The sequence below is a fragment of the Suncus etruscus genome, chromosome X, assembly GCF_024139225.1.
Source record: "Suncus etruscus isolate mSunEtr1 chromosome X, mSunEtr1.pri.cur, whole genome shotgun sequence".
Taxonomy (NCBI): Eukaryota; Metazoa; Chordata; class Mammalia; order Eulipotyphla; family Soricidae; genus Suncus; species Suncus etruscus.
This window is the reverse complement of record NC_064868.1, coordinates 64,191,722-64,203,743: the sequence shown is the minus strand read 5'-3', so window position 1 is coordinate 64,203,743 and position 12,022 is coordinate 64,191,722.

Sequence of the window (12,022 nt, the reverse complement as noted above, 5' to 3'; positions counted from 1 at the left end):
TTATCTTATAAACTTTCAGGGATCCAGTGCTCCTTGTTACAGGATATGTACCAAAAGTCCTTCAATCCCTCTAATATATTTTTTCAATTTCAAGAGCACCTCTCTGGAAAGGACTTGGAAGAAAATATACAGGATATAGTGTTTTGAACTTAGATCCTTTGAGTAGTATCATCATAGAAATTTAAACTAATTAGGTTGTGAGCAATAACTCCAAGATGAAGGTTGCAATGGTATGTTTTCAACTTTCTTGTGGATTTGAGGATAATTGGGCTTTGCTTCTTTTGAAGGAACTTTAGTTTACACAGAATCACTTAAGGGTATAGAGAGATAGTACAGTAGATAGTAGGGTACTTGCTTTGCAAACGGACAACCAGGTCCATTCCCTAGCATCTCATATGGTCCCCTGAGCATTATTGATTGTGCTCCTCTCTTTTTTTCCCCCACAAAAAAATTCAATATTTTTGGAGTTTTGGACTTGTTGGACTGCTTGGAATGGAATATGAAGATCATCTGTTTGAAGGCTTAACTACATGTACTTAAAGTTGACATTTATTTCTGAGATTCTAGCTGTCTCAAACAGGGTAAATGAAACTTATTTTTTATCGTGTGCTCCAGATGTTCCCTTTTAATCATAACCATAGTGCTCTGAGGTATCCTAGAGAGATAAAATAAGTTTGTTGATTTATGGCAGATATTTGATCAACAGTATTACAGTATTATCTGCAGCATTTTTGGCTTTAGTTTTGGGCCACAAGTTTGCAGTCAGTCTCATAGGGTTGAAAATGAGAACTCAACTCTTACTGAAAAACTGGGATTCTGTTCACTCCTGGGACTGTAATATAATGGCCTGAGTATAGTGTAGATTGTAGATTTAGTACCTTACAGATAGTAGGACCTTAAAAATCTTATATTTGAAACAACGTATGTGGGGCCAGAGCAATAGCACAGCAAGTAGGGCATTTGCCTTGTAATAAGTGGCCAGGGTTCAATCTTCAGAAACCCATATGGACCCGAGCCTGCCAGGAGAGATTTCTAAGCTCAGAGCCAAAAGTAATCTCTGAGTGCCACTGAGTATGGCCCATAAAAATCAACGTATTTTAGGGGCCGGAGAGATAGCATGGAGGTAAGGCGTTTGCCTTTCATGCAGAAGGTCATCAGTTCGAATCCCGGTGTCCCATATGGTCCCCCGTGCCTGCCAGGAGCAATTTCTGAGCATGGAGCCAGGAGTAACCCCTGAGCACTGCCGGGTGTGACCCAAAAAGCCACAAAAAAAATCAACGTATTTTAATTTCATACTTGCTCAGTTTTTTTATTATGTGAAATTGTCTTTTAGCATCTAAGTAACAGCACTTAGTTATGGAAACATCTTGTCTCTTGAAACCTCTGATTATTGAGCTTCAAAGTATATTTTTCTGCTACTTCAACTCATTCAGCATTATTTGTCTGGTCCCCCACTCAATGTTGCTTTATTGATCTGCATTTTCAGCTTTTATTTTAATGCTGCCAGGCACTGTGATGGGTTGATAGGGATAAATATGGATACGAAATAACACAGTCCCTGACCAAAAGGAGTTCTCAGTCTACTAAGAGTTCAACAGGTAATTACAGGTAATTTCAACAATATGGTATGTTCTGCAGTGGAGGGTTTGTACATGGTATTCTGGGGTTCAAAATAGGAATCATGTGACTTGAATCTGGAGATGCCAGAATTTGAGGAAACTGATGATTGAGTTCATTCCAGAGTGATAGCGCAGCAAAGGCGTTTGCCTTGCACGCGGCTGATCCAGGACGGACCTTGGTTCCATCCGTGGCGTCCCATATGGTCCCCCAAGCCAGGAGCGATTTCTGAGCACATAACCAGGAGTAACTCCTGAGTGTCACCGAGTGTGACCAAAAAAAAATGCACTATTGTTTGTGGGGCCGGAGAGATAGCACGGCTGTAGGACATTTGCCTTGCACGAAGCAAACACATGACTGACCACAGTTCGATTTCCAGTATCCCATATAGTCCCCCGAGCCTGCCGGAGAGATTTCTGAGCACAAAGCCAGGAGTAACTCTTGTGCGCCGCTTGGTGTGACCAAAAAAAAGAAAAAGAAAGAAGGTTTGATCAGTCAGAAAATAGGAAATGAGCTTCTAAGCATGGGCATGGACATTGAAAGAATAATTAATTAGGGAATTAACAAGTATTTTTATCTTTTTTATAAATAAATTAAATCACCCTGAGATAAATAATTACAAAGTTGTTCATGATTGACTTTCAGCCATCCAGTGCATATCACCTTCAAAAAAATCTTTGTAGGGCCTGGAGAGATAGCACAGTGGCGTTTGCCTTGCAAGCAGCCAATCCAGGACCAAAGGTGGTTGGTTCGAATCTCGGTGTCCCATTTGGTCCCCCGTGCCTGCCAGGAGCTATTTCTGAGCAGACAGCCAGGAGTAACCCCTGAGCACCGCCGGGTGTGGCCCAAAAACCAAAAAAAAAAAATCTTTGTAATGGGCCGGAGGGATAGCACAGCGGTAGGGCATTTACCTTGCATGCAGCCGATCCAGGACAGACGGTGGTTCAATTCCCAGCATCCCATATGGTCCCCCGAACCTTCCAGGGGCGATTCCTGAGCACAGAGCCAAGAGTAACCTTGAGCACAGCTGGGTGTGACTCAAACCAAAAAAAAATTTTTTTTGTAAGGATGAATATTTCTGTTACCTCAATTGATTTATTTTGCTTTGGGATATAAAGATATTTATGGTTATACCTCTAATGTGATAAAATAATATCCAATAAATAAAAATTCAGCCTAGTAATCAAAGCAGTATAAACAATGTTCTTAGGGGAAGCCTCCACTTAAGATTCAGATTAGTGCCTTGGGGATTCAAAGTGTCTTTTTATTGATTAATAGAATATTATACTTAAGTAGAACAGGGTTTTTCAGTGGGTATGATATCATTTTGGAACACAGTAAGAAAAGTTGAAAAAGAAAGCCTTCAGGTGGATATGAAAGCAGTATAGAAAGGACATAAGCCTTGGAACCAGACAGCCTGGGCTTAAGTCTGCTCAAACTAGTGTAGAATTAAATGTGTTTCCTTCTAAGACTTTTTTGTGTAATTTATGGATGATGTCTGCAGTGATTTTGCAGTGGGGAGTTAAAAGACATAATGGGAGTATTTGGAAAAATTGTTTAGAATAAATTCATAATATACAAAGTATCCATTGTAGTTGTTCCTGATACAATGTTGGCCATGACAAAAGTTATGAGCAGAGTTATATAAAGGTCTTCTTATTATATATGGACTGATGAGGATGTTGGGATTTGAGAAAAAATAAAACCTAGATAATCTCAGGGTTTTCAGTGGTTTACTAGTGTGAAGTCATGTTTGCCTTTTGTACCAAATAGATTGGAAAATCAGATAAAACATTTGTTCATGTGCTGATCACTAATGTAATTACTTTCCTCTTCTTTCCAAATAGAAAGCTGTTGAAAAGTTGATTGTATACCTGAATAAAAGTTATTCTAAAAACATAAAAAATTGGGAATTGTTCAAAACTGGATTTGAAGCTTCATTCAACTGCTAAATAGCTATGGCATGTTATATAACTCCAGTTATTCCATCTTACAATTAATTTGCAGGTGTTCCATGAGACTGCTTGTAAAGTATGTCATAAACACTCTAAAGTACAGCAATAATTGTTAGTTTTTTGTAAAACTCACCATGTGACAGAAAAGGCAGCAGGCACTGGTGGCTAGGAGGACATCATGATTCAACAGCAGCTGGAGTGGTGCTCTTCTGAAGAAATCCTGCTCGGATGGATATAATACAACCTGCTAAGTGTACTAGCACTTACCAGGTTGTATTATCATTGTCCGTGTTTATGGCTCTCCATCTACCAGACTCTAAATTCCTTAAAGTCAAGGACAGTGCTTTATTCATCTTTATTTACAGTGCCTAATCCGGTGCACATTGTAGGCCTCATTAAATGTTTGTTGAATGAAAAAATGAATCATCAACAGACATTAATTGGGTGCTTGCTCTGTGATCTCCATGGGCTCAGCTCAACGTTGACACTATCTTCAATATGCTTTCTGCTGAAGCTTACTCCTATCTTCTAGTTCTTTTGCTGAAGACTTTGAATAATACACGGATAGCAAATAAACTTCATCTTCGATGCCATTTCCAGTTGATTAACACTGATTGCTTTATATTTTATATAATAGATTCTGAAACCAGGTTTCAGCTCTGTGTAAGATTTTAATTAGTCATGTTTGAGAGTGGGAGAAGGGGAAGTAAAAACTTAAGTGTCACATATATGTTGTATGTGATAGTCTGCTTTCCATGAAATACTCTTTCTAAGCCTGAATTTTACTCTTGAGTACTTACAGATGTTGAGTGACTGTTGCTACTATAGTTACTTTCTCAATAGGACCAAAATAATCTTAAACTTTACCCTCATAGTCTGGGATTTGCACTTTTTCCCCATGCAATTTTACCTCTGATGTTTCCTTACCCAATTGACAGGTAGGACTCCAGTTTTATATTTAGTACTTTTCAGTCTTATTTCCATTTTTTATATTCTGAATTAAAAACTGCTCCATGGGAAACCTTTTTGTTTAAAGATGTTACTATTGGAATACAAATTAAACCATCCTTTCTGGGCCACACAGTGAGTCATAAGCTAAGCTCCCATTATTTGAGGAGGGGCTTGGGGCTACACACAGTGATACTCAGGAGTTACTCCTGGCTCTGGCTTCAGAAATTATTTCTGGCAGTGCTCAGAGGACCATATGGAAGATGAAGATCAAACCTGGGTTAGCAGCATACAAGGCAAAGTCCCTATCTGTGGCATGTCACTCTGGTCCTGCTCAGCTCCCTTTAAATTTGGAGAAAATGAGTTGTGCATTGAGATTGTCAGGACAGGAGAAGCTGATAAAGTAGTAAATGTAGATGTGAAAAGGATATTTGATAAAATAAAATTCTGAAAGTCAGAGGGTAAAAAATGGCACTGGAATATGAAGGATTTTGCTTTTCACTGGAACACAGAAATAGGGACAGTAAATCTTCCTGACAAAGATTTTTTTTTTGATTTTTGGGCCACACCCGGTAATGCTCAGGGGTTACTCCTGGCTATGTGCTCAGAAGTTGCTCCTGGCTTGGGGGACCATATGGGACACCGGGGGATCAAACTGCGGTCCGACCAAGGCTAGCGCAGGCAAGGCAGGCACCTTACCTTTAGCGCCACCGCCTGGCCCCCCTGACATAGATTTTACAGCTTTGTATTTACAGGAATCAATGACAGAAAAGAAGCGTATCAGCAACAAGATTCTAGAGACAAACCAGAAATTAAAAAATAGTCAGGACAGGGCCGGGGAGGTGGCGCTAGAGGTAAGGTGTCTGCCTTACAAGCGCTAGCCAAGGAAAGGACCACGGTTCGATCCCCCGGTGTCCCATATGGTCCCCCCAAGCCAGGGGCAATTTCTGAGCGCGTAGCCAGGAGTAACCCCTGAGCATCTAACGGGTGTGGCCCAAAAAAAAAAAAAACAAAAAAAAAGTCAGGACAAGATGCTATAGTGGTTCCTGAAAAGGAGACTTGGTATCTCACATTGTAAAATTTGATTCAAGAGGGGCTGGTGAGGTGGCGCTAGAGGTAAGGTGTTTGCCTTGCAAGCGCTAGCCAAGGAAGGACCGCGGTTTGATCCCCCGGCGTCCCATATGGTCCCCCCAAGCCAGGGACGATTTCTGAGCGCTTAGCCAGGAGTAAACCCTGAGCATCAAACGGGTGTGGCCCGAAAAACCAAAACAATTTTTTTGATTCAAGAAAACAAAGTGGTCTTGGGCCATTGTCATTGGGGAAGAAAACTGTCAAGAAAGAATGTACAGGAGCAGAAGCCATAGCACAGCTGTAGGGCTTTTGTATGCAGACAACCCAGAATGGACTTCTGTTCGATTCCTGGCATCTCATATGGAACCCTGACCCTTTCAGGAGTGATTTTTGAGTGCAGAGCCAAAAGTAACCCCTGAGAGCCACCAGGTGTGACCCAAAAACCAAAAAAGAGAGGATGTACAAAGAAATAGATTTGAGAATCAAATTGTCTATGAAAAAAATCAGAAGTGTCAGATTCAAACAAAGTGACCTTTATATGATTAAGGTGGCTGTTGAAAATTGGGACGATAGTATCCATGAAAATAGAGTGGAGTTTAAAATGTTAAAATCACAAAACTGGAGTCGTCAAGATACTTGTGAAACTAGAATATGAGATGTTATCTACATGGATATTGAAATTACCTATGATTATAGCAAAATCTGGGCTGGCAATGAACACTGGTTATATATGATAGACTTCAGTCACAGAAATAACTGCAGTTGCAAGAAAGAGTTGATAAGTGGTCTAAGCTTCAGAAAGTAATTATTAGAATATACAAAAACAATGGTTGACACATTAAATAAGGTGTTGGCTGGCAGAATTTTATATTCTATTAAGTAATTTTGTGTGACTTGCACCTTTCTAATGTACCATCTGTTTATCCCCCCTTGGAGTCTGTTAATTTTCAGGTGTCAGAAAATGAACAGCAGTCCTAGGAGAGAATAGATAGGGGTGTTGCTTACTCTTAAGCATTGATGGAATCTTGTAGCCATTTCCTGTCTATTCTACAAAAGGTCAGCAGACTACTCAACTTGATGTCACATACTACTACACATTTACAATCTTAAATTTTTCCTTGACTGTGACCTACCTTTTTTACATAGTGTAAGTTTTCATTGGCAGTGTTCCATAATGGTCCATGGCTTCTCAGCCTCTGAGTTGATGAGTAAGCTACAAGCCTTTGAAAAAACAAGCACATTACTCTAAAACACATTTATTGATTAAAACAAGAGACATGATCAACTTTTAGAATAGAGATCACAATATAAAACTTTCCCTCATAGTTCTCCAGTCATTTAAAAGATGGAACCAGAGATGGGTTTAAGCAACAAAGGACTTCAGCTACATGGAAGGAAGGCAGTCATAATATTTATAAATAACACTTTTCACTGTATATTACACCTCATAACAAAGATACCACAGATAAACAAAACCCGTAGTTCTTCCACTGCCATTTCTAGTCCATGCATATGCATTGGGAGTCATTCTTCAGCACTTTCTTCTATCTCATAGGGTCAAGAAAAGGCATGAGTACTACGACTAAGAGTTCTGTTTGTAATGCTTACCTCTGCAATTGCTAAATATCAAAATTAACGAACCAAATGGCAAACCCTATTTGATCATCTTGGAAGATACTGCAGGCACAGTAACCTAAACCAGCAAGCCAGTGGACCCCAACCTCAGGATTTTCTCCTAATTTTGAACTCTAGGAGGAGGGTTTGACCCAACCCAGTCTTCTCTATATACTTGCTCATCAGAGATTAAGATTTGTTTTAGGTCATGGTATATAAGAACAGAAATCTTAGGTGTTAATGTAAGTATTGTCTTTTTTTTGGGGTCTTCGTGTGGGCTATATAGAGCATGGGAGAAGCAGGAAAGGCTTATGCCTTTCTGATAACATTCATATTGAGCACTGAAGACACCCTTAGCATATCTTCTTGTGGTTCTTTTAGAGTCCTAGTTTGCCTTGCTTCCACTAACCACCTTTCATTCCCTCTTCCACCCTAATGGGATTCAACAGACCCCCCAGTACTGTACCATACCCCCCCAGGCTGTAATATACTTACAGAAGACTATGGTGAATGGGGTCTCAATGAATATTGGGAGTAATTGCCATATTTCTTTCTAGATGTAAGAGTGGAGGATAGGCCAGGCGGTGGCGCTAACGGTAAGGTGCCTGCCTTGCCTGCGCTAGCCTTGGACGGACCGCGGTTCGATCCCCCGGTGTCCCATATGGTCCCCCAAGCCAGGAGCAACTTCTGAGCACATAGCCAGGAGTAACCCCTGAGCGTTACCGGGTGTGGCCCAAAAACCAAAAAAAAAAAAAAAAAGTGGAGGATAAAGAAGGAGGAGGAAACTACAATTTTTTTTAATTTTTATTGTGACTGAAGTTCATTACACAGAATTATTTACGGTACATAGTGACAATGAATGAAGGGCATTCCTACCACCAATGTTGTCCTCCCTCCACTCCTGTTCCCTACTACAATTTTATAATAAAGAAACAAATGCTTGGTTTTTAGTGAATATTAGGTCTAGAAACCCCATATCAAATGAATTCAGGTAGAAGATACTTGATATTTGAAGCTAGTTAAGCATATCTCTGTGAGGAATGGAGGGAGGGGAAAGTAAAGTCAATTTTTTTCAATTTATTTAGCTGAAAGAAGTGTCTTTTATCCCCATTGAGATTACTCAGAACACTATTTACAACGTAAATCAGTTAATTCCAAATAGATGTTTTTAGTAGAATGAATGGCACCAAAGGCAGTGAGGAGAGTGGTTTTAGTCATCTCTAAACATTGCATGGCATAGGGAAACAGTACAATAAAAGTTTAGTCCTTGCAGCTAATATCCCACAGAGCACGATGGAATATCTCGAATAAATGATTTAGAGAAAGGCTATAAAATGATTTTATGGGCCCGGAGAGATAGCACAGTGGCGTTTGCCTTGCAAGCAGCCGATCCAGGACCAAAGGTGGTTGGTTCGAATCCCGGTGTCCCATATGGTCCCCCGTGCCTGCCAGGAGCTATTTCTGAGCAGACAGCCAGGAGTAACCCCTGAGCACCGCCGGTGTGGCCAAAAACCAAAAAAAAAAAAAAAGATTTTTATAAGACTTTAGAAGAGAAACTTCTAATTAAATAAGGTGGACATCAGAAAAAAATTAATTTCTTTAAAATGATAGACATGAGAACTTTTAAAGATCTTGGAGATCTGGGTCTTGAAGATATTACCATCCTGTGATTAAGCCAAATTAGCTTCAGGGTTTCATACTCTTGGACAGATACTGTCATTCTATCACTTTGGCAAGAGAAGCCAGTACCTACAAGAGAAAAAAACTATCCAGAGGACAATGGTGTGGCTTTCTTTATTTGTGGGTGGCAACACCTGGCAGTGCTCAGTGATTACTCTTGGCATTGCTTGGGGACCACATGGGTACTGGAGATTGAACCTGGTCAGGCAAATGCAAGGCTAAAGCCCCACCTACTGTGCTATTGCTCAGGCTCCTGGTGCGGCTTTCTAAGTAAAGAAAGCAACTGTGAAGATCATGGATTTGGTTGGATTGGACTGGTTTGCTTATTTTTTTGCAAAGTAAAAAAAATCAGTGATAATATTTTAACACATGAACAGATCATTAAGAAATGAAAGTAAAGAACACCTATAATCTCCCTAATAATTCAAAATATTTTATACTTTTACTCTTTTTTAAAAACTAATGTGTATAGCACATTTTATTTTGTTTTATTTATTTTTTGGAATTTTTTTTTTGGTTTCTGGGACACACCTGTTGAAGCTCAGGGGTTACTCCTGGGTATGCGCTCAGAAATCACTCCTGGCTTGGGGGACCATATGGGATGCCAGGGATCAAACGCAGGTTCATCCTGAGTCAGCCACGTGCAAGGCAAATGCCGTACCACTGCACTATTGCTCTGGCCCCATATAACACATTTTAAAAACAATTGCAATTGTGTGTTTTAACTTTTTCATTTGAAAATAAGTAAGCATGTTTCCATATCATTAATATTTGAAAACAGTATTAAGTAACCATTTTATCATGGGCCCGGAGAGATAGCACAGTGGCGTTTGCCTTGCAAGCAGCCGATCCAGGACCAAAGGTGGTTGGTTCGAATCCCGGTGTCCCATATGGTCCCCCGTGCCTGCCAGGAGCTATTTCTGAGCAGACAGCCAGGAGTAACCCCTGAGCACCGCCGGGTGTGGCCCAAAAACCAAAAAAAAAAAAAAAACCATTTCATCAATTTAGTTAACTCTGAACATTTTCAATATTAGTAATCTGCCTACAAAATAAAAGTACACTAAACATGCATTGTTCTTTGTATCTCTATTACTTATATTTTTAGTATTGAAATTACTGAGTTTGAGTAATAAGAGCACCCAAAAGGCACTGTTAAATTCTTTGCTATAGTTGTACAAATTGCATTCCCATTAGTGGTATATAAATGTGAGTGTTTTTTTCATATATTCATCAAAATATGACCTTTCTGGGGTTAGAGAGATAGTATAGTATACTTGCAATTTGCTGACCTGGATTTTATCCCTAGTACTCCGAGCCTCAGCAGTAGTAATCTGTGAGCTCAGAGCCAGGAGTAAGCCCTTAACACTAGTGCATGGTAAACACAAAATTCTTTTCTAGGCCAGAGAAATATTATAGGAAGTAGGTCATTTGCCTTGCATGCACACAACCCTGGTTCAAATCTCTGGCACCACATACATATGTTACTCAAAGTACCACCAAAGGCCACTCCTGAGTACAGAACCAGGATTGGTACCAGAGCACCACTGTATTTGGTGCAACCCCCCTCGTAAAAATAAAAATATGACCATCTTTATAAATTATTTATTTTATAATCAAGCTATTTTGATCTCTAATTCACATATAGTAAAATGTACACTTGTATGGGTTTTTATATGTTTAAAATATCAGGTATTCTCCACTCCAGTACCATACAGAACAGGTATTTTTTTGAATTGTGCTTTCATTTTTGAGTTTTTTTGGTTTTGGTTTTGGTTTTTGGGTCTTACCCAGCAGTGCTCAGGGGACCATATGGGACGCCAGGATTCGAACCAATAACCTGCATGAAAGGCAAACGCCTTACCTCCATGCTATCTCTTCGGCCCCTCATTTTTGAGATTTATTTTAAAACTGCTGTTTTTGAATTTGAAGAGCAAGGTCATCCAGAATCTTTATTTTCACTATGTATCTAGCAAAGTGCCCTTCATTAGAAGTGCCTCATATCAATATATATTATTTTCATTTTTTCTTTGTAATTTTTATTTTGACCAAAGTGGATTACAAATTTTTCACAGTAAATTTTAGGTACATAGTGACATTGAATCAGGGGCATTTCCACCACCAATGTTGTCCTCCCTCCACCCCTGTTCCCAGCATGCATCCCATATCCCCCTCTTTTACCCTTGGGGTTGCTAGTATAAGTGGTCCCCTCTGTGTGTAGCATGGTGTAGCATGTTGTCAATTCTGTTGTCATTGGATTTGGATTTGGTGTTTAAGTCTGATCATTTTTTCATTTCTACTTAATGTTCATACGACTGTCTGGTGTTGGTACCCTCCACTATTTCCCCCTCAATTTGTGAGGCTGAGCAATTACAAGGAAAGAAAAAAAATAAAATGGGGCAAAAATCAAACAAGTAAAAAATGGGAGGAGTACTTCTAGAGGTTATAGATATCAATTTAAGAGAAGAAAGGGGAAAAGGAAGAAACATAACAATACTAAAAAAATTTTAAATCAAACAAAAGACAAAAAAAAACTCAGCAATAAAGACACCAACCACACAAAAACCATGGTCCTGAAATAAAAAAACGCACAAGTAAAAACCCTAAAACCCACGGAAAAAAACAAGCAACAAACAACAACAATAACAAAACCAAAAAAAAAGTTAATCTGTGCTTCTCTCATTTTTTTTGTTTTTTCTTGCATAGGCACAGTAAATATTAGGGACATTAGAAAGGAAAATCCCTTGGCCTAAGAGATACAGGGTTTCTCTGCCCTTGAAGTATACTGTCATGGGAATAACTACAGGCTCCATACATGTTCTTTTACTCTCCCCTTGGTCCTTTGGTGGTGTCTGGAAACTCATACCGAACAGTTTTATCACTAATAATTTTGCTTCATTACAAAATCAGAGTAGACTTGGGGGGCGTGGCTCTAGAATTGCTTGAGAGCCACCAGTGTTAAATATCTGGCATGAGGGGCATTAGCTGTCAGGAACCAAATTCCATGCATCCCCCATAATACAGGCTTTTTGCCAAATCAGTACAGACCTTTTAATTTTGCATGTGTTTATTACTGTTTTATTTTGTTTAGCATTCAGAATTTTCAGTCTACCCCATCGCCCATTGTGCCTTTGTTTTTT